This window comes from Lissotriton helveticus, chromosome 2_1, assembly GCF_964261635.1.
Source record: "Lissotriton helveticus chromosome 2_1, aLisHel1.1, whole genome shotgun sequence".
NCBI lineage: Eukaryota > Metazoa > Chordata > Amphibia > Caudata > Salamandridae > Lissotriton > Lissotriton helveticus.
The window spans coordinates 904,814,841-904,837,540 of NC_136059.1; the positions used below are offsets into that span (position 1 = coordinate 904,814,841).

The following is a 22,700-nucleotide window of genomic DNA, read 5'->3' on the forward strand; positions in this document are numbered from 1 at the left end:
TAGAGTGCAGACGCCACAGGACAGTACAGCATTTTGCTAATAAAAATCATCTTTACCAGCCCCTGACAAAAATTGAGGATATGGAGCAGTGCAATTCCTGCTCCCATAGTATGTGTATCTGCTTCATTTAGGCATAGTAAAGAGACTATACCAGGAGAGTTTGCAAAAACATTGTATGCTTGAACTAATAAACTCCTGTCTTCATTGCTATAACTTATAGAAAAGTAGAAAATAGAAAATGTATTTGAGTGTGTCTATGAACACGTGTACCACACACTATCAACACACATCCTCTATATCTGCAGATCAATGTACACATCCATGTCCCACATGAATGAGCGAAAGACCTTTCTGCAGGACACTGGCAGACCAATCTAAAAATATGAGAGAGGCCAGTTGTTGACTCGTTCTGGCCAGAAGACATAAACAGTCATGCCTTGGCACTATAACCATTTTCGCTACCACCACCGTAAGTCATCTAAAGCCCAGCAATCTGACAGTAGTCATACTTGTTAAGGTAGTTGCCCTTGGTGTGCGCCTCTCGACCACAGAGTCCTGCTCTGGGTCTTAGTCCATGTCAGAAATGCCTAAGCCCACATGCATGATCTTCACGTGTGCCAATGTGGAAGTCTCAAACATACTTGCTCGGATGAACTTAAAACAAGGATGCATGCCCTCCAGATCCATACCAGGAAACTTTCGCCAACAGGCATTTTATTAGCCTTAGCTAATCTCTACCAATGAAGTTGCAGTCCAGGACCTGTCATTGGCCCACCGTGAGCCGTGCACAAACGACTGCTTTCACTACTTTTCAATACCAAGAGGTGGAGGACAGATGCAGGATAAGACGAAAAGCTATTCTTAGCTCCTCAGCCCCACTGGCCCATTGGGAAGTCTGTGGATGAGGTTCCAATGTAAAAGGGGCAGAGTGACACCTGCACAGGGTTCAGCTGCACCCTGTATCCTAGGCAAAATTGTGGTGTAGGCACTCTAGCCTACTGAACATAATTTTCTTGAACAGAAACGTGTAATATTCATCGACACCCTTACAAATTTGAGTATCACCCTCACATAACAATAAGCATCATCACAGCATCAAACTGTGCAGCCTCATAGCATATAGCATAGTCTTCAGCACCCTGACAGCCCTCGCGTATCGAACAAGCGTACTCAGCAGCACCCTGATAGCCCTAACGCATAGCACAAGCGTACTCAGCAGCACCCTGATAGCTCTCGCGCATAGCACAAGCATACTCAGCAGCACCCTGATAGCCCTTGCGTATCGAACAAGGGTACTCAGCAGCACCCTGACAACCCTCGCTTATCGAACAATCATACTCAGCAGCACCCTGATATCCCTAACGCATAGCACAAGCGTACTCAGCAGCACCCTGGTAGCCCTCGCGCATAGCACAAGCATACTCAGCAGCACCCTGATAGCCCTCGCGCATAGCACAAGCATACTCAGCAGCATCCTGATAGCCCTCACGTATAGAACAAGCATACTCAGCAGCACCCTGACAGCCCTCGCGTATCGAACAAGCATACTCAGCAGCACCCTGACAACCCTCGCTTATCGAACAATCATACTCAGCAGCACCCTGATATCCCTAACGCATAGCACAAGCGTACTCAGCAGCACCCTGGTAGCCCTCGCGCATAGCACAAGCATACTCAGCAGCACCCTGATAGCCCTCACGTATAGAACAAGCATACTCAGCAGCACCCTGACAGCCCTCGCGTATCGAACAAGCATACTCAGCAGCACCCTGACAGCCCTCGCTTATCGAACAAGCGTACTCAGCAGCACCCTGACAGCCCTCGTGTATCGAACAAATGTACTCAGCAGCACCCTGACAGCCCTTGCGTATAGAACAAGCATACTCAGCAGCACCCTGACAGCCCTCGCGTATCGAACAAGCATACTCAGCAGCACCCTGACAGCCCTCGCTTATCGAACAAGCGTACTCAGCAGCACCCTGACAGCCCTCGCGTATCGAACAAACGTACTCAGCAGCACCCTGACAGCCCTTGCGTATAGAACAAGCATACTCAGCAGCACCCTGACAGCCCTCGCATTATCGAACAAGCGTACTCAGCAGCACCCTGACAGCCCTCGCTTATCGAACAAGCGTACTCAGCAGCACCCTGACAGCCCTCGCGTATCGAACAAGAGTACTCAGCAGCACCCTGACAGCCCTCGTGTATCGAACACCACTACACGTGCTGAGAAGTGGCCATGGCATACAGAGGCGCATCCGCTACACATTCGCAACTGAAGTCCTGGCACATTAAGTAGTGCACAATGATACCTTTCACCAACCCTGATATGAAGCAGCACCCCATATACATTGAGCTTTACCTCATAACTATTGGGCCGTGTTCAGGATGTTGAGCCACGTAACATCCTATTAGTTAGTTCATCCAGCACTGCATTCCGCATGGGTAGCCATTGCACATGAACAGCACAATGTTTGGATCAGACTCTATTTTTCTAAATCGTGCCCTATTCTCTGATGTGCACAGAAACATGTATGATGCTGCACCTCAACAAAGGTCCTAGCGACTGCAGCAGACGAGGGGGAACGAGATTAACTGACAAACTCTGCTTCAAACCTATCTCTATAATGCAAGACTCCCCTAATAGTATGTATAGAAAAGTGTCCTGTGAATGTCCTATTTGGCCCAGTCCCCCCAAATGTTTTTTTTTGCAAGCAGTGACACCCTCCGTCTGTGGTAAGCCCTTTGTGCTTGTAGGGTTTCACCCTCTGTTTGGACCAGACTTCATATGGCCTGCTTACTGACGAGGTCACGTGACCAAGTTATATCTAAGCCAGAAATCAGGAGGTCGTTGTCCCTTCCTGGTACCAGTAAACCTAAACTGCAAGCCACTGTTACCGTGCTGTGCACTCACTGCTCGGCTTTGTCGTGCTGCATTGATTTCTGGTCTTACGCCTGTTTTCACCTTTTCAAACAAAATCGAGTTTCGTGAACATTGTAGCTTCAGTTTGCACATCTATGCAACAGGACAGTAACAAATTAGCAATGTCACTGTCTTTGTAGCTCTTCAACTGCTGGTTATGCACACATTTCTGCAGCAAACTCTCAGCCCGCACTGTCTGATTGGAACTGATCTAATAATCTGGAGTTTACACCCTTTTCTAAGACATGAGATCAACACAATGACATTAATCTAACTTTCCTCAGACTCTTTTCCTGTGACACACAGACAGAAAAAAGTTTGCATATCTTCTTAAAGTATTTTTGCAACGTTTTAACTACCGTCTAAACAGTGGTGTATATAAGTTGTTCAGTAAATAGACAAGGCAGCGTGAGACTGCTGAAATGCGTAGATGTTGAAACGTCATAGAAAATAAAATTACTGAGTGGCCAGTATCTTTTGGAGTACCGGGTGGTTATTTTTCGACTGGGGTAACCCTATGTAGATATTTAGAAACATGGCGAAACGTTTCATGACCAGCACCAACGACACTTTAGAAGCACGCCAGTGTGAATTGCCAAACTTCATTTTTTAAATGGATAAAATATGCAGCATTTATATATCACAGTTAAAAGTGAATTGCCTCCAGGCAGACACAAGTTGGTGTGGGTGCTCCTTTGCTATACTCATTTTATCAGCTCCTAAAGGAGACTTGACAACGGTGAAGCTGCAGGCTGAGCAAACCTCTGCTTCAAATGTGTTAACCGGTTCCATGCTGATGATGGAACCGCTCCATCATCAGCCGCGGTGGCGCTGTGCTGATGACGGAGCGGTTCCGTCATGGCCCGGCCGCCGCGCATGCGCGGCGCGGATTCCGCGCCTGCGCGGGGCGTCCTATTGAGCGGGCGGGGCCATGACGGAACCACTCCGTCATGAGCACAGCTCAACCGCGGCTGGTGACAGAGCGGTTCCATCACCAGCATGCGCCCGCCGCACGGCCCCCCCACCCCCTTAGCGCTGCAGCGGAATAGCCACCGCCTCGATGTGGTTAACTGCATGAAATGTATTCCACGGCAAACGGGAGTGCTCCAGCTCCCTACTGGACTGTGTTCCTCTAACTGCGTTAAAGAGTGCAGTGAGTGTCTCAGTGTTGGGATCCCAGTGTATGCTGCTTGTCTGAACAGAGATGATGGGGAGAGCGCCAGCACCACAGCAGGACATACATTGCAGCACAGGAAGAGAGTCAGAATAGAGCTGCCTAGTTAAAGCTTTGGGTGAAGTCTCAATACTCTGATGTGTGACTGGGTGTTGAGTCAAGGTAAAGGTTGACTATGTCTGTGGATAACCACAACAACAGGTATTTAATAATTCAATATACATAAAAATGACTTACCTGCCACCCAAGCCATTCTTACAGCTTTGGGGACCTCAAATATTCAGAATTGTCACACTTGTAGGAGTGTGATGGTTACTAGTTGTGTTGTTACTATCATTGGCAGCATAGCAGGAGCAATGGGTCGTGCAAGATTCAGTGGCCTCCAGACGAGAGCCTTGCCATTTATTTATTTTTACAAATTAAGCACTTCTCAAAGCTGTTTTACAGAGCAAGACCAGGTTAAATATGCTTTGCAGGAATTCTGGAAATTTTGACACTTGGAGACTGGCACATGAAAAAAAAATCATGCTTTGTAATACTGGGAGCTCTGTAGATGTGTCAGTATTGGGACGTGTGGAGTGTAAGTGGTTGACTGCCCCATACAGCTATCCTTTTGGATATCAGTACTTGCAGTTTCTTTCATATATTGTAAGTGCAGGATTTTAGGTACAGAATCCAAAAAGAAATTAGATTGTCATTATTTACTAATCACACCTGGCACTGGACATTTTAACAATGTAAAGGAGCCTCTCTTCAGGGTCGGACAGACCTGTTGGGTAATTTGGCAGCGCTAATGTGGAAGGTCACTGTGTGGGCTCTTTTTTGACTGTTAGGGGGCCTCTTTTATGGTCTGTGTGTTGGTTTTATTGTTGCTTTCCTTGGTATTACCACCAGCATTGCCTGCAACAACCACAAATGAATGCAGCCTCACATACCTTGCAAAACGCCTAAGTAGCTTGTCTTTAGAAGTTCAAAACTGGCCTGATTTGCAAATGTGAATTTCTGGCAACTGATTCGCTAATCTGAGCAACTTCTGTTTGAGTGCCCGGGCCCAGGGCATTAAAATGGGCCGGGTCCTATTGTTGCTAAGCAATGGCAGTTCTAAAAAGCAGGTGCTGAGATGGGTCCCTATCGGGCTCTCCTTTTTTTGTCTTCACCGTCGGTGCCTAAATAAAATCTTAGCTCTGCAGCTGTCACTTAACTGCCTTTGAGTTAACTTCAAAGAGACTTGTTATGGTTCTTTCACAGTCTCATCATTTCAGAATGGAAGCATTTTCAATATTATATGCAATGGAGCGATAGTTGCTGCTTTTTTTCATCTTATGCAGCTACCCGCCATTGACAAAGCCAATGGTCTTAGCTTGTTGTAGGTGTAATATTACTTGTTGTATATACATCTACATGTGGATGCACAGACAGAAGCAGGAAAATAACAGTTGGGTGGCACACTATGCAAAGCACAGATTTTTAGCCAACGTCTTTTAAGCCATGCCCTTAATTACATCGGCCACGCTCCTTTCAGAGACCTCCCAGTTTATTTAACCTATTTCAATACCTGCCCGGGCCAATTCTCTTTCCCAGTCCAACCCTGTTCTGTTCTATGGAGAAGGGGGGAGGGGGGGGGGGCGGGGGGGGAGGGAGTGATTATAGTGCGTGAAATATTTGCTCCTCTAGAAATTTCTCGCTGCACTTATCCTGCCAAGTTATGTATTGGTACTTCATCCACTCCTAGATTCCACTTTGCAATCTGGTATATGTAGTACCAGAATGAACAAAAGGATAACGCGTGGATATGCTACTCATGACTAACAAGGTGCAATCCAGTAGGTCACAGATAATTCCGTATTGTGAATTGATAGCAGTCAAAGGAAGCAGCAGTTCCTGTAGAGGAATGACAGTGCTGAAGATTTTTTTTTCTTTTTGCAGTTTTAGTTAGTGCAAATTCAGCCCAAGGGCATTGGAGCACTTTACATGAGCACCAGTTACATTTCACAAGGGCAGATTCATATTTTTAGGCACATAGCGATTAAGTGATTTGCTCAGAATCACAGGATGTTAAGCCGACACCGGGTCTCGAACCTGGTTCTCCAGTTTCAAAGTTGCCAACTCTTGCCTCAAAACCACATCGATGACCACCACTGCATGACGTAAAAGGCATTTGTGCACGAGTGGTGAGGTATGCAGGGTATACATCATCATGCTATTTGGCATCACAAAACAAGCACATTTTTTTCTTTTGGCAGCTGCGGCACAGCATCAGCAAAAGGCATCGGCAAAACCAAAAGTTTGAGTAACCTATTTTGTTTGCCGATGCGTTCATGAGTTCTCCCAAATCCCAATTTGGAAAGAATTGTCTGACTCGCTTGGTCAGCGACTTACGAATTGTCATGTATATCATATGGATCCCTGCAGCCACAGTTCACGAGTTGCTAAAGGGACTTCTAATAAGCTTTTGCTTGTTAGATGAACATTTTTATGCAAATAAAAATGAGTTTTGCTTCAGCAGCTGAGGTTCCCCAAAACTGGGGCTTTCTATTGCTAGTGCGGAAAAAGAGGGTGGTCCAGCCAGATGTGCCAACTATTATTGAACTGGAATCAGGATCTAGGCAGACCCCAAGTAAAAAGTGCTGAATCTCAGAGCAATTTGACTACACCTGGGGCTGGAACACAAAACATTTTATCTGGTGCTATTTCTTATTCTTGGTGGTAACTTAAGGAAGTCTGAGGTGGAAACACCTTTTATCATCATAGTATGGAAGTGCATATCTGGAGATAGTAATGTGAGGCAAGAATGCTTGTGCATATTTATTGTGTGGCATTTGTTGTGGTGGTGATGCAACCTATTGTTTTTGTACTTCTATGTTTCTGGGATGCATTATTGTAATGTGATATTATCACGTTGCACTTAGGTTGCTGTGTTTTGTCAATTTTGTTATGTTGTGCCCAGCGGCGGCCCCTCGATTATGACGGAGGAGCATCGACCCCTTGTCAGCAGCTGCAAAAATTAAAAAATAAAATTATAATGAACCACGTTCATTATCATTTCATTTTTCTTCCAGGGCCAAGTACTGGGGGTGGGGCCTAATTGATGACAGGCACAAAGAGGGAGTGGTTTGTACTGCTGTCAGTTGGCATGTCAGTTTGGCCGGCTGTTTTAGGAGGCCAAACCAACATGCGCACTGACATCTCTCCAACCCAGGCTGCATTGTTGGGTGGAGAGAACAGCAGTCTTAGGCTCCCAGTCCTCGTTTGAGCGGAAAACCAGCCAGCTCAGACCAATCCTATCACTTCTCTCATGCTGGTACCATGAGAGAAGCGCTAGGGTTGGCCCTAGTGGAGTCTGGGAGCCTCAGCCTCAGCCTCTGCTCAGCAGTCAGCAGAAAGCAGAGGAATGGCGAACGTTGAACATCAGTTAAGTTCCATTTTTTGTTTTTATTTTTTGTCCCCCTGGATAGGCCCCACCACTTTCACCCGATACCAGCTGCTACTGGTTGTGCCCTATTATTTTTTAATTGTGTGGTTATTTTACTGTAGTACCCTATTGTGTAATATTCTGTCGCTTACTTTAAACATGTTAGCAACTGACCTTACAAATTCCAGCCAAAAGTTAGCACATGCCTTTAAAATTGCCATGAGAAGCAATCATTTACCGCTACTGTCTATGGTGGTAAAATAGCGCTGCTCCAGATCTTCCTCTTCACCAGCCAGTCCAAAACTGTGGTAAAGACTCTCTTAAATTACAATTTGCAGTGCCCACTTTATGTAATACAGGCCCAGGACACATTCAGCTGTGCCTGCAATGTTGTGCATTGCCTCTGGAGTTGCAGCTAAGCTTAACACAAATGCCAACCTTAAAGGGCCATCAACAACCCCTTTGGTCAAGTCTAATCTAAGCTGGCAGATAGCTGGAGCAGATAGCTTGGTGCCAATGCCAGTGAGGAAAAACACAGTCTGCTATATGCTTCTCGAGTTAATAAGTGATAAACTACACTTTGGAGGCAGATTTTGACTTTTCTTCTCTCTAATCTGTACCAAATGTGCATGCACTACAAGAATGTCAGGCGTTCCTGTCGGAATGAGTAATTACACTCTTAATAATGTATATCACACTACAAGGTCAGTGTGTATGACTACCCAAAATAACACTTTTATAGAAACCTTAGGAGAAAAAAAAACAGGTTTTGAACTAATTCCTTACAGTTTGTACGCGGCTCCTTCATGATGGTTCATAATTCATTAAACTATAATATAAGGAATGTAACTTGTGATTTGCAGGTAATAGAAGGATCTGTACAACAATAGCAGTAACTCACTGAGCTATGTACATGCAATATACTCTGTGACATGCTTATTACATGTTGCACTTTGTAGCAGGCACGTTATCCCTCTGTGCTGTTTTATAAAGAGTCACACTGATGCCTGACTTTAGACAGGTCTCTCCAGCAATTGCATGAACTACCTTGCATTTGCTGGATCCACAAGGAATTATGTAGTGCTTTAACACCACACTATATCTTAAAATGCAGACCTATGTGCTCAAAAAACTAAATTAGAATAGATTTCCTGTCCCATTAGCCTATTATTCCAATTTTCTCGGGAACATATTTTTATGCCAGACTGCATACTCCTCGTGTCCTTTCTGCTAGACCGAATAGGATCCCACAGTAATTTTTTTCACTCCCAGCACTGTCTATCGCCATTCCATAATCCCTGCAGTGTCTGATTTTTTTTTTTTTACTGTCTCCGTGCAAAGGGTTCAAACCAGGTCAGCTCTTAATAGAAGAAACTAACAAAATTACACTCTGATTTGTGCTCCATTTTCGAACTGCAGTACCCTTTTTGTGCCAGACAAGTAGAACACCAGCCGATGCGAGCATCACTTAAGAACTCTTAGTGCAAGGTGAGCTTGCAGGCAAGAGAAGTAAGTAAGTATGCGCCGACTCCGGCGCTGCAGCGACGGAAAGAACAGCCCCGCTCCCGAGGACAGCATGTACAGACAGCCAGCCAACTCTGGGAGCGGATCACCGGCTCAGCTCAGCGGCGGAACAGGACGCGCTGGCACCCAGTCAAGTCTTGAGAGCAGCTTCTGCTGCAGCGCGAGGCTATCCCTGCCGGTGGCGGCAGGAGGCGCTGCTGCAGGCAGCAGGATATCAAGAGGGCTCAGGCAGCGACAGGAAACTTCCAGACCTGTCGCGCGGGCACTTCTGCACACCGGAGCGCACGAGCCAGACCCTGAAGACTGGACACTGACAGAAAGTGCTAATTAGAGGGCGCTCTGAACCGGCAACAAAAAAAGGAGCACGTTTTTCAACCCTAGCTGCTCAGTCAGTCTGCGCTTCAGTGACGGAGGGGGGCAGCCTAGCCTTCCTTTGATCCTGCTGCCGGATTCTCGCGCGCAGTCTGGAAGCGCCTCGGCCCGGTGTTTTGCACTTGTGGTGGAGCCTGAATTAGAAAAGCACACCAGAGGGTCCGGATGAGACCTCGCCGACATCTGTGGAAAGTACTTTAAAAAACACCTCGGCTCAGATCCAAATTTGACATCAGGTCCTGTCCACATCCTATTCCAGATCTGAGCCTGCTACAGTGGCGCCCGATCTATATTTAGCATAATTCTACTTTAACAATATAATAATAAGTTTCAGTTTGGTTGCCAGATTCCTAAAAATACACTCACTGAGCGCTCCATCCTTTCACTCCAAATACCTGGGAGTTGAAATAAGATTAGAAGGAAAAATGATGATATGAAATCTGAGGTGAAATGATTTCTGTGCCAATCACCAGTGTGCCAGATATTGTCTTCGAAATGTTTTTCAACGCAGATGCCCGGGTGGCTCTGTAGGCCTGGATGGATAGTGCTTAATTTCAGTCGGTGGTTGCTGGTGGGAAGCACTGCACTTATTTTTTGGGTACCAGCACTTATTTTCCTGCATCAAATACACAAATCTGAAAGACAGAGGAAGTAAAAAGGTGAAAAAAAGTAACAAAGGGAGAAAGCAGGAATCTACAAGAGCGAGATAAGGGGCCAGGAAGGATTACAATGGCATTAAATTGATTTAAGACTAGCAGTGTATGCATTCGGTGCACCACTGTTTAATTGCACCAACTGCGCGCATCTGAGCAGAACTTTTGGCACTAGCACTCTTTCTTTTACAAATGAAGTACTAGTCCTGGACAATCTAATTTTCTGAAACATCACATTTTTTGGCGATTCCTAGTTTTAGGTTTTGCCTAGATAGCGCATAGGCTGTCTCCTTAAGACTTTTGTTTACATGGGCTTACACTGGCTCACAGCGTACTATTTGTTACCTTTAGCATCGCTTTCATTTGCTACGCTTCCGTTTGCCACAGCATGCAGGCGTCATGTCTTCTTCCTGTGGTTGACCCTCCCTCCCAAGGAGGGTAGCACCCTTTATCACTCAGTAGTTACTATGCAGTGCCTTTACATTGCGGGCACTACAACAAACGTGTTGTTACCGCTCATTCCTTTAGCATGAAGCTTTAGACTTGCTTCATGGGACACGTTGTTAGGCTTCTGTTGGATTTTTAGTTCATCACCTACCCTACTGTTAAACAGACTGGAGTTAGAATAGTAAATTATACTATTCCAAATTCCAGCGCTTCCCTAAGGCAAGTCGTTGTAACAACTTGCGTGCCAAAGGAACGCATGGTAATGATGCGTTCTAGTGCCCACATTGTAAAGACATGCGTGATTCAGTCATACAACCTCCTTGGAGCATGGACCAAGTACTTGTGTCCATCCGCTGCTCCTGTTTTTGGAGCTAGTTTTTTTGTTTTCAAGCACTCCACATGAGTGTTTGTGTTTCCAGTCCATTTCACAAATCCATATCAATGTAGGGTCTATCCCTTCCCACCGGCCCCCTTCCATGTTGCTCCTTTCCCTTCCTCCCCCTTACCCTATGCTCTACACCAACGCACTCTACTCTAGGCCGCTCCACACTAAACCACTCTACAGGTCTACTCTGCACCTCTCTGCAACACTTCACTCTATGCCACTGCACTCTACACCACTCTACTTTACCCCACTCCACTCTACACCACTTCCTTCTATGTCTAACGTCATCTCAACATGTTGCTTTATGCTACCTGGCCCTCACTGTCAGCAGTAGAGGGATGCACCACACCTTCTCTTGTGTTCCAATCTTCCTGTCAGCTGAAGCACCATACACCTGGTTTTCATCTCTGCGTTTGGCCTTTCTTCATTACATTATACATGAAGAGAGCAGATCCGGCTGCAAGCACCATAATATCTGGCTGCTACAACCCCACATCTTTACTTACAGTCAAGCTTGCATTTGCTGTTATGCACTGACTATATATTCATGGCTAATTAGGCAATTGTGCCAGATTACTGCATAGAGCTGATTTCCCATAGCCCAGCACACACTTACTGCCCTGGTTGAAATGCATATAACCATAGAGTGCAAACATTAATAAAATACAAGGTCACACCAGTTGTTGTTGGAGAGAGCTTAGCTGCAGCTTCATTATTGTATTTGTAAGCAAGACAAAATTGGGTTAACTTACGGGCGATCCAAGGGCGGCTAGCTAATGAGCAACCTATGCTGACCGCCCACATGATTAGCCAATGAGCACCTTGACAGCACACTATTGGGTGCTACGCACTGTGGACATCATAGAACAGAACTCATGCACAGCGGCTGAGTCGTACAGGCAATCCCCCATTTGCTCAGGTTTACAAATGCCTGTTGGACTAAAGGGGTGCTGTTGTTTTCCTCCTCTGTGCCCTGCCATAAAGACGTCCAGGGAGTTGACTTGGAGCACCCGCTCCATGGTTGCCTCCTGCACCAAAACCCTTTGGATCGCCCCATAAATCCATCAGCAACACAAAACAATGAAAATAACTTTGCCAACATACAATCATACACATTAAATAAATCTGTGGGTGAGGGTAGGGTGGGTGTTACTTGGAAGCCTGCCATATGGGGATGGGGGCCAAGGGCACCAGGTATTTAAACCCCTGCCCCTCAGGTTCTCACTACCACATGAAGTGACATCTGCGGCCCTGAGGGAGTGGACAAGTGCCTCTTTTAACATCCTGTATCCACCCAAGCCGGGTGGTCCTGGGCAGGAGGGGCAGAGGAATGCGGTGCTAGGGCCCTGCCCACCGAAAATGTTGTGCTATGTGCGACACTGGCAGCCCCAATCCTTCTCTGCTCTTGCCCCTGACTACCGCAGTGCCTCAGACTTTTCTTCATCTCCAGGTACTAAATTACACAATGATTTGGACAGCAGGAGAAAATCTACCTATGATTAACACAGAGGAGGAGGTAAGCCACCGTACAACCTCCTATGAAGATCCTTTCACCACAAAAAGTATGGCAGCTATAAGTAGAACGCACAATACAGTATTCCTACCCTAAAACAGGCATCCAGAGGTCCAAATGGAACAAACACAGAATTTGTGTGTGAGTGCTAAAGGAAGGGAATCATCCTTATGGAAGATGAAGCCTCACACACATAATTGTGTCATGTTTCATCATGGGCATCCTCTCCCCACCCTGGTAGGGCAATACCACCAGGACGGACTCGACCTCCTGTTGGACTCGGCACAGGAGGGAGTTCTTAAATAAAAACTATTATCGCTTTCTCTAACCAGGAAGCCGAGTAGGGCACGGTAAGAGGTAGGATGATGTCGAAGTAGTTAGTGTAGCAGCAGGGGAAGACTGGCCTATATGGCAACCTGCCAGTTTGATAGGTAAAGTAAAGTAAAGTAAAGTAAAGTCCACATTTGTAAAGCGCACAATCACCCGTAAGGGTCTCTAGGCGCTGGGGGGCCGTCGGGAAGATTAAGCGAGCTATTGCCCAGAGTCACATGGTGCTGGGCTAACCTGCCGCCGGAGCCGGGGATCGAACCGTGGTCCCCAGATTCCAGCGTCAGTCGCCCTGGCCGCGGCGCACCTCTAGGTCAGTGCATAGGCCGGTTTTCTGGCTATGTGTGCATCAGATTTTGTGGTGGTAAACCAGATTTGAAGCTGCATGTGGGCTCCTGGTATGATCGTCTTTATATAATTAGTTGGATGCATTAGTTGGAACCTCTGTGCAGACAACGGGAGGTTACACTAATCACGCAATGCAGCACTGGGTGTATATTTCAAATGGTATGGAAGGAGCTTCATCATGCCCTTTCATGGTTGCAAAGGAAGGCAGTGCAGCTCTAATTTTTAAAGACATCAACTTCCACCAGACCCACAATAGCTGCTGCCTATTTCCTGTTATGGGTAACTGTTTGGGTGGAAATTTCTGGGTTTAGGTGCTACAATTGTCAGGGTCCAATTGTGTTGTGGCACATTCCTTGCGAAAGGCTTCACCCAGGAGCCATTGAAAGGGTAAGTATAGAGGAAAATGGAGGATTGTGCCCTCACGATTTGTCAACAGTAGTCCAAAAGGAAAATTAAAACGTTCTTTGAAAGTTTTACGTGCGTGATTTTTATTTCATGTTATATTTGTGAAAAAAGAGGACAGCCGACACGTGTTTCGTCCCTATAGCCTATGGGCCGTGGGCTTTTTCAAGGTTCTTTTAATGTAACGACATCCTCAGTCGAGGCATCTATGACGTAGAACTTCCAAAGTAGTTGCACCTCGACGTAGTTATTCGACTTAGTGGGGTGCACCTGTAGTAGTTCCTATGTCAACCTTATTGTTTTGTACAGCATTCTGATGATCCCCAACTAAATGTGTGTAGCACTTTCCCGAGTTTTCAAATCTTCTTCCTATCCAGGGCATCCAAATGTCCTGGATAGAAAGCCTGGAATATGTTAGGCACTGAAAGGGAAGAGGGAACATTTCATTATAAAGTGTTTGGTTTCTTTTTAGCAGGTGCTGCTGGTGTACAGGGGCAAGATGGGCATCGCCCTGCCACCATGAGGGGGTTCACAAAATGCGAGCTGGAGCCTTGAGCAGCCAGCTATAAACTGTGCTAGCTGCTCAGTGAACAAACGTGCAAATCTGCCTTTTCTTTGAGGGGGCGGGGGGAGGATGGCCCTTGGTTCTGGCTTTCCTTGGCTGGGAGAAGATTTCTTCGACCTGCAGCCAGAAAGCAGGGCAGTGATGACACACTGGTGGGCGAGGTATGTGTCTCACTGCCAGAATACAGATTGAGTTTGGGCGTTATTCCCATGGACCAGGGAGGAGTCGGAAGCTCTCCATTAATTTCAATGGCCAGGGGCAGGGCAGTCCATTTCGAGAATTTGGAGTGGGGGTGTGTCTGTGGCCTCTACCTTACCGAGACTTGGGGCCTGTAGGAGGAGTCCAAAGCCAGCATTTTGCCGGTTCCGTCCAAGCTGTTGCCGCGCTGTCTGCACTCTGAATCCGCAGTCCATTTCAGTCACGAGGAGCTCAGCACGAGCCGAGAACATTCCATAGGTGAGTTTGCTCACTTTGTTAATCCTATTTTTTATGTGTACTTAAACATCAAGAAGAACTGACTGTTCTCAGAGTTTTGAATAAAAGGCTTGGAGAGTACTCAACCATTTTAAATTAAAACGACCAAGCTCTCTCAAGGCTTTTATTCTTCAACTTTCAATTCTTTCTTTTCCGCTGTAGGAGCGGTGGAGGTAATTTATTTAAAACTAGTGTCCCTGGCCTTTCATTTCTACAATGCTTCCATATACAAAATACACACACACACGCTGTGTGTGCATTTTGCAGACGTGCAACACCCATTGGGCTCACGAGGCTTCAGCCCCCCTCCGTCGTGTGTGTCAGCCCGGGCTGACACAGCTTTGCGGGCTGGCGACGATCTAATTGCAGCCGCACCCGAGTACTTAACAGGTCTTTAACAGACCATTTACTTGTAAATTAGGTTTATGTTGTGTTTTAACCCCTTATTTCAGTCACTCTGTCTATGGTTCGCAGAATTAGCCCCCCCCCCCGAAATTTGGCTCTAGTTGCCCACCTGGCATGTTGTATATGGACACATGGTAGAAACGAAAGGCCAGGGACACTAGTTTTAATTCAAATGAGTGTCCGTGGCCTTTCGTTTGTATCATGCGTCCATATACAACATACACACACAGCGTGTGTGTATGTTGTAAATGGACGCTTGGTAGTAAAGAAAGGCAGTGCATTTCATGATTTCACTTACTAAGTAAAGAAAATCATGAAATGCGCGGTATTTTATTTCCTAAAATGCCTCCGTATGGAACAGAAATAACTCGGATTTCGTGCATCATTAAAAGGGTCGTCCTCTAAGATAAAAAGAACACACTTCTCCCTTTATAGGTGAACTGCTGTTTTTGTAAGCAGTTGATTAAGACGTCTTTTTTGTCTGTACACATCACTTAATTGTCTGCTCTGTTTTCACTTTTATATTTATATCCATTCTTTTCTCTAGTAATGATGAGTTGTACCGTGTGCTGGTTTTAGAGGATGCAGGTGTCAGCTGTGCACCTGTTGACTGGGTGTTGCAGGGATTTAAGTTTACCCGCTATGAGCGAATATTGTGACCCAGAGAGGATTGCACAAAAATTCCCAGGTTCAAAAGCTATAATCCACGCTAGTCCTTCCCAGGTATATATGAGTACATTTGTTGCTTTTTGTTATCTAGCCTCTGTAGACTTCTTACGAGGAACAGCATTTGTTAGTATTGCTCTTATTTCATGTTTCCATGTATCTAGAGATGTAGGTTTATGCATTTGAATGAGGAGCATCTTGATTGTAACCAGGCTGAAGTAAGAGAGTGTTAAAAAGGGCAAACGTGAATTCTGGCACGCTGTGATAAATTATAAGCGAATCTAAAAATCGGACCTTTTCAATGGTTTCCAGACAAGTGGCAAACTGGTGAAAGGTAAACGGCAGACCATGGAAAGAACCGTGATTCTGACGGGATTAATAGGAATAGAAAAGTGGACATCTGCTGACGGCAGCTGCTGTCTGAACGGTGTGAATGCCACCGGTGTGAGGAAGTTGTGTATGAGAACCTCCGTTTCTTGAGCGAGTGGAATGCAAACCGCACTCCACAGTTACACAACCGTGCGCAAGGGCTTCATCTAAAATACCAGAGTGAGAATTATTTAAAGATTAACATGGTGTTGTCACACGGATTGTTTTGCCTGAGAGATTCTGGTTTATGCAGATTATTGTATTTTAAGGGTGGGATGTTTCGCATTGGTAAGGGCCCAGCTGTGTGATGTCACTTATATTGAAATGTTCTAACAGGAGCTGGAATGGTATGGAGTCTCACACTCTAAATTAGCATTTAAGTGTTTCTTTACTGCTTGGTAACTTCATTTATTTCATTCATAAATGTGTTTATTACGTTTTTTTGTTTATTCAGGCACACCTCTATTCATAAGCCAGTTATTTTGCATGCATACTCCTTCCTCAATGCATCTATGGTGGGTGGTATTCTTGGGTCACATAGTTTGTCTTGGGGCTTCTTCCCTGCATATGTCACTTGTTTTCAGGCTGTCATTAGTCGCCATTTATTTTGTTGTTACCCGCCCTGGCTAATTGCCTCGCATGTGCATACATACTGTGTGTGCTTCGGTGGTCAGGGTACCATCTCTGTGCAGTGTTCGCCATTGTTACCCGGAGTGTTTCAGATATTACACAGCGGCTGCATCAGCATCTGAATACTGATAGGCCGGGTTTAGCTGAGTTCTGGGGAGTTGTCGGGGGGATTACAAAAACGATGATAAGGACCCTCTTATAGCGGTCAGGCTCATACCCTAGGCTCACTCGCCACCGGGCACTCATCTAAAACGTTTACGCCTCACCACTTTCAATTGTCACCAGCGCCACTGCTTTTTAGGTCTTGCCTAAGACATTGCATGCTCTGTCTTTTGCACAACCTTCTGTTATCTTACAAGGGGCTTAAAAGCCGCCCAGTACTGAATATTAGTTGGCTTCATTGTTTCTCTCATTTGCTTGCTTCTTATTGGTCAGCTTCCATAGACTTCCTTCCTCTTCGTGTGTTTATCCCTTCCCTGGAGCATGGATGCATTACTTATGTCCTTCCACTTCATATTTTTCAGCTCCTAATTTATTATTTTTGTTTAAGCACTCTATGAGAGTGTATGTTTTTCAGCTGTCTCCCTCATGTACTTTCCCCTAGGTGCTCCTGCCCGCTGACCTTCCACTGTACGTCTGCTTGACACAGCCCCTTCCAACCACCCTCTGTTGTCAGACTGCTTGCCCACAGATACTCCCTCATACTCTCCGTTTACCGATGGATTGCCCCACACACACCCTCCAAACCTTCATTATCTAGCTCCTTGATCCAACCTCTTCTGTGCATCTTTCATTGTCTATGTGCAACCCCACCCGCATCCTAGCCTCCTTCACTCCTTGTTGAATTCTGTGTTCGCTCCCTTTCTTCCTCCCTTTGTATTGTCTATCTCTGTGGTGCCATTACGGGACCAGCACTGGCAGTATCATAGCACTTTAAAAAAATTACTTTAAGCTATGCTGTGCAGCATATGCGCTGCTGTGCAACATGGCTACAAAACATTGACACGCCAATAGCTCTCGTAGGTGAGATCTATTGTCCTTTCCAGTGCTTATTCAATTTTGTCAGCTCAATGGACGTAGAGGAAGAGAGTAAAGAGGATATGACTGCAGTCATTACACTGTTAAGTGGGGCGGTGGTCAGGATGAGAAGAGGACCTGAAATAAACAGCCATTGGACATGTGAGAGATGTTGGATTTCAGCTACATGAAGAGTGCAGTATTCAACACAGGTGGGGGGGTTACACTGGGATCAGTAAGTACATATATTGATTAGGTTTTATTAAAAAGGGTCCCCTCATTTACAGATTATTAACCAAGGAAAAGAAAGCCTACTTGTGTTGCATGTTTAGTTTAGAAGTGTTAGTGCACAAGGACATCACGTTGATCTTTCCAGCTTTTTTCAGGTAGGATTGGGTCAGGCTGTCTTTTTGGACAGGAATCTACCCTGAAAAGGTCAAATATTTTGGAGGAATAGTTGAAAAAGATATATTAAAAAAGAAGGAACAGAACCAAACACAGTGTGGGTTGGATATTTCAAGTTGTAGGTAATATTAACAGGTAGAGGTTCACCTTAAGTCTAGAGTTGGCAGCTGTGAGTGAATAAGGTTATTAATATGAGCAGATAAACCCTGCCCTTCAGTGAACATGTGGCTTGGGAGACTCTGGAAAGGTGGCTTTGGGGGCCTAACCAAGAAACATGAGGACAAAAGAAGAGCGACCATAGTGGCTGAGGAGGAGACCAAAAGGCCAAAGACACGGGTTGATTTGTTCTGGTGGCTGTTGGTGTATCAGTTTTCAGTTAAGGAGATGGTTAGCTTGAAAGGCATAGGAAGAAAGTCAATTTTAACTTTTTCCGGCCTTTGATTGCCACCATTTAAAAAAATACTTTGTGAGTCTAGTTATCACCAATTCCGCCCCATGGCCCTATTCCTCATACCGAAGGTTTATGGAGAAGTGCTGAGGTTCTGTGAATTCTGAACCCGTGGGTTCCAATTTGTGTATGGCAGCCATTTTGTGGTTACCCTCACATAGGCCATGATTGTGGCTGAAACCAGTCTTTTAAGGACATGTAGACCTTAGCTCGAGTTCATGCTGACTCCTGTTTGACCTGAGTGAACTGACCCTGTTGCCTGAAGCTGACCTTGTTAAACCAGTTCCTGCCCTTTAGCTGATCAAGATTGAGGATCAAAGCACAGGACATTGTAGAGTTTGGTATGCACACACACACCCCTTATCTGTTTTCTGTTCCTTCTTTTATGGTCTGTTTATGATATGGGTTGTGGTCCTTTTATTATGGGTTTGTCCGGCTTGTGTAAGAAGGAATGTTAGGCATTTTGCATGCTTGCAAAAGCAAGGACTGCCCCTTACTTTTATGCTGAGTTTTGTAACCCTGAGCATATATATAAGGCCTCTGTTCTCTGTATTCCTCAGACTACCTCATTCCGTTGCTACGGCTTCTGTGTGACGTGGCCTCACTTATTAAATTTAATAAAGATGTCTTTTCATATTTTCAGCTTCTGTGCCAAGTTCTTTTTATTAGTAAGTATTCCCTGAGAATGAAGATTACAGTTCCTCAAATGGCGCCCAACAACGTGGGCTCATCAAAGAAGTGACTTTCTGTGGGAGTGATCTTGTCAGGGGACTGAAATCTACTGAGGAGGACAGAACAGGATTCTACTAAGGAGGTACTCTGTGCACAGGGATTCTGGAGATTCTTTGATTCTGCAGCCCAGTATATTTCTGATCTTCCTGATTTTGATCCTCCACATTATGTCACTCCTGACTGAGAACCTTTTTGGGGTGAGTATTCTAAAAAAGACCGTTAGGTCATGTAGAACTTGACAGTTAGAATTTGGATAACCTTTTGATTAGTAAAAATAAGAAGTACAAGTGGGTCGCTCCCACGACTTTGTTTGGTTTCTTGGTTTTGATTTGGTTATTGCAATTACCAAAGCTGAGTGTTCCTTGGTTTTTGATTTGGTTATTGCAAATTACCAAAGCCGAGGGGCTCGTATATTTGCGAGTGTATTGGTAGAGATAACCCCTTGAAGTTTGAAGCTAGATTAGTGAGCTATAAGATGCCTGATTTTAGCAAATTTGGGACTGTAGCTTTGGAACTTTGGAATTTGTGTTGGCCAACTTTGGATTTGTATAGGTTTGGATATGCGAATTGCAATTTGTGTAGGCAGGTAATGAGGAGATATTTCTCCATTTGGTTTAGTTGAACGGTGCACGTACGAAAAGTACCTTAAGCACCACTTTGATAATAATACTTGCGTATTCCGCAGTATTTTTGGCATGCCTGTTTGTAAGCTCACATGGAAAAATGTGTTGCTTTTTTGGAAGTTACCATAGTGTGATGTGAAGTAAATTAGCCAGCCCCCCTAAAGGGAATATCTAAATAGGTTTAGATTTACAAATATATTTCTTCCTTGGTGATTTTGTATCCCCAGGGAATGAAAATATGACATAATACAAAACAAGGATCCTTTGTTCTGCGCAATGTTATGAAGGAAGATATGCAGAGCGATTTTTTTTTTTGGTGTTCTGCTAGCCAAAGCTAGTGAATTGAGTGTATTTTCGCTTCTTGGACATACATCAGTCTGTTGGGCTGTTTTTGCAGTCTTTTTGAAACACAATTGAGAAGCGTTTCTTGTAAATATGATTTACAACTAATATTTACAAATGGTTTGGTTTAAGTACAGTCTGTGGGCTGTCCTTGGTTTCTGTCCTGAGTATTGATTTGTGGTTTAAATGTGTGTTTAAATGTCTATGTGGGTTTCCCATTAGTGCAACTTCTGTAAGTACACAGCGATGGCGCTATTCACGAGATGCATGGCTAAAGCGCGCTGTATTGTGTGTCCTGAGTGTTTTGACCCCTTTCTGTTTATGTCTGAAATGAGCTCAATGTCTGTTCGTGGTTTTTCTTGATGTTTTCAGTCTATTAAGCAACATTTTGTAAGCATATTCTTGGGTCCGTTGCTAAATAAAATTGTCCTTTTTAGAAATAAAAAAATGGCGCAAACATTTTGTCATGTTTCAAGCTAGGCGTCTGGGCTTGGGCTTATAAATGAATTCGTCTAAAAATGATAGGCAAGGGATGCATCTTGCTCTTATATGTGGAATTATCAAAAATAATTGGGTTTATTGTTTTTTTTTATTAATTATGAAAAATAATTATTAAAAATAAGTGCTACAAAATTCGTTTTTTACTATTCATGAAGCTTAATGCTCATACTATGACATCCTAGCATTTAAATGTAATTTAAGTTGTGCTATACCGCATAATGAGAACATTAGCATATGGAATTTCACTTAGCGCAGGCGTACAAAACTCATTTTTCTAAAGATTTACATGGGATATGTCTGATTAAAAATCTCTGTAATGTGTAAAGAACATTCTGAGGATGATTAATATGTAACATACTTATAGGATATTTATTTTTAAGTGCCCCAAATATCAAAGTCGAATTTGAGTATTTTTGCCATTTATAATAGCTTTAAAGTGCTTTAGGCTTCAGTAAATGCATACATTTAGGTATAAAACACAAATTTGCAGGTGGTTCCCATTTGGGGTTGCGTTTAATGGCTCAGTGAGCCAATGTGCCTGGTGCAGAGGTTTGAGTTTAATATCAGGGTTGAAGGTTTTTAACTTTGGCTGGACCTAACTGAGACCTTCATCTATCTAAGGTTGATGAAATGAGTACCATTGCAAACAAGCATTTGTTCTAAAAACTGGTATGTGTGTTATTATGTTTTGCGAATTAGTCACAGTAACTGTTTTAATAATCTAAGTATAGAAATAAATTGTAGCCCCTAACAGGAGTAATATATATATCATGTGTTTTAAATAGGGTCGGTTATTGCAGGTTAGAAAGAGTTGGGAAGGCGGAGATAGAGGGCTGAGTAGCCCGCAAGGCAGATTTTAACCTTAAGGTCAGTAAGGTGGGAGTTAGGAGTAAGTGTAAACAGATGGAGAAATGATTGCTTGGAAAAGCAGGGCCTCAAAGGGTGTTGGCGCACGGGACACGCAGAGTGTCAGTGAAAGAATTTTACTTTTGGAAAGTTAAAAGGGCTTCATGTTGCAAGGTGCCTGATAAGATGGTAACAGTTAAGTAATGGAAATATATTTTTGTGTTTGTTAATGTGTATCATGTTTTGTCTTCTGATTAAAAGTTATAATTGATATTTGTTTGTTATGAGAAATGTCTCTCTTTTGTGTGTTGTGTATGTTTTTTTTTGTTTCTTTTGTTCTGCCTACAGATCATTCATGGATTGTTCTGGGTGATTTGAGGCTGACAAGACCACGTGAGTTTGGTTGGTTGAAAGGAGATGTGTTTTTTCATAAACTCCCTTGGAAAGAAATGTTCATGTATTTTTTATGTTTGTGTATTTGGTCCTATCATGAATTGTTCTTGCTGGTCCTGTATGTTAGAAAAGAGACAGTATAATTATATTTGACAGCAGATATCCACTAAATGGTGATCTACTGTCAAAGGGAGGGTAGAGATTTTAAGCCTGACAAATTAAGCAGGCCCGAATCTTGGTAGTACATGGCCTGGTGTTGTGCTTCACCACTCATTTATGTATGCTATTGTTTTACAGCAAGTATATCTGATGGCTTGACATGTGCGTTTTGTGTGTTGTTTTTTTTGCATGTTTTTGTTTTAAGTTGCTGCTTATGATACTATTACAAGTTTACCTGTGTTGTGAAGGGATACACATGACGATGTGTATCCTGCAAACAGTTGGGTAGATTTGCTTTGACACTAAATTTCTTAGAAAAACAGACAACACTTCATCAGTGTATGTCAAATTTGGCTTTAATGGTATTTGAAGGAAAATAAAAAAGAGATATACAGAATCAAAGTGTGTCACATGCTGTTAGTCACGTACTGCCCCTGCCCTTAAGAAACAGGCAGCCCTAAATTTATGTATCCTGATTGGACGTAAGGATAAATATAGATTTGTGACTCTTGTACATGGTGACCTAATTTCTATATTACATTACTCAGTTTTGTTCTGCTTCCTAAGTAGTATATGGCTTTGTACCATAAAGGAAACCAGGTTTAATTTTTCCCTGAAGAAGGAACTGGAACATTAGCTGAGATT

The 22,700-nt window shown here is 44.1% G+C and overlaps 1 long non-coding RNA gene across 3 annotated transcripts in view; it reads left to right on the forward strand.

The window, feature by feature from the left end:
• Positions 1–14,348: 14,348 nt before the first annotated feature.
• Positions 14,349–22,700, forward strand: part of LOC144819540 (uncharacterized) — a 162,327-nt gene continuing 153,975 nt past the window's right edge. For all 3 annotated transcript variants that reach the window (XR_013607433.1, XR_013607435.1, XR_013607434.1), the window contains exon 1: positions 14,349–14,501. This is a non-coding gene — a long non-coding RNA (uncharacterized LOC144819540). The remainder of the gene's footprint in view (positions 14,502–22,700) is intronic.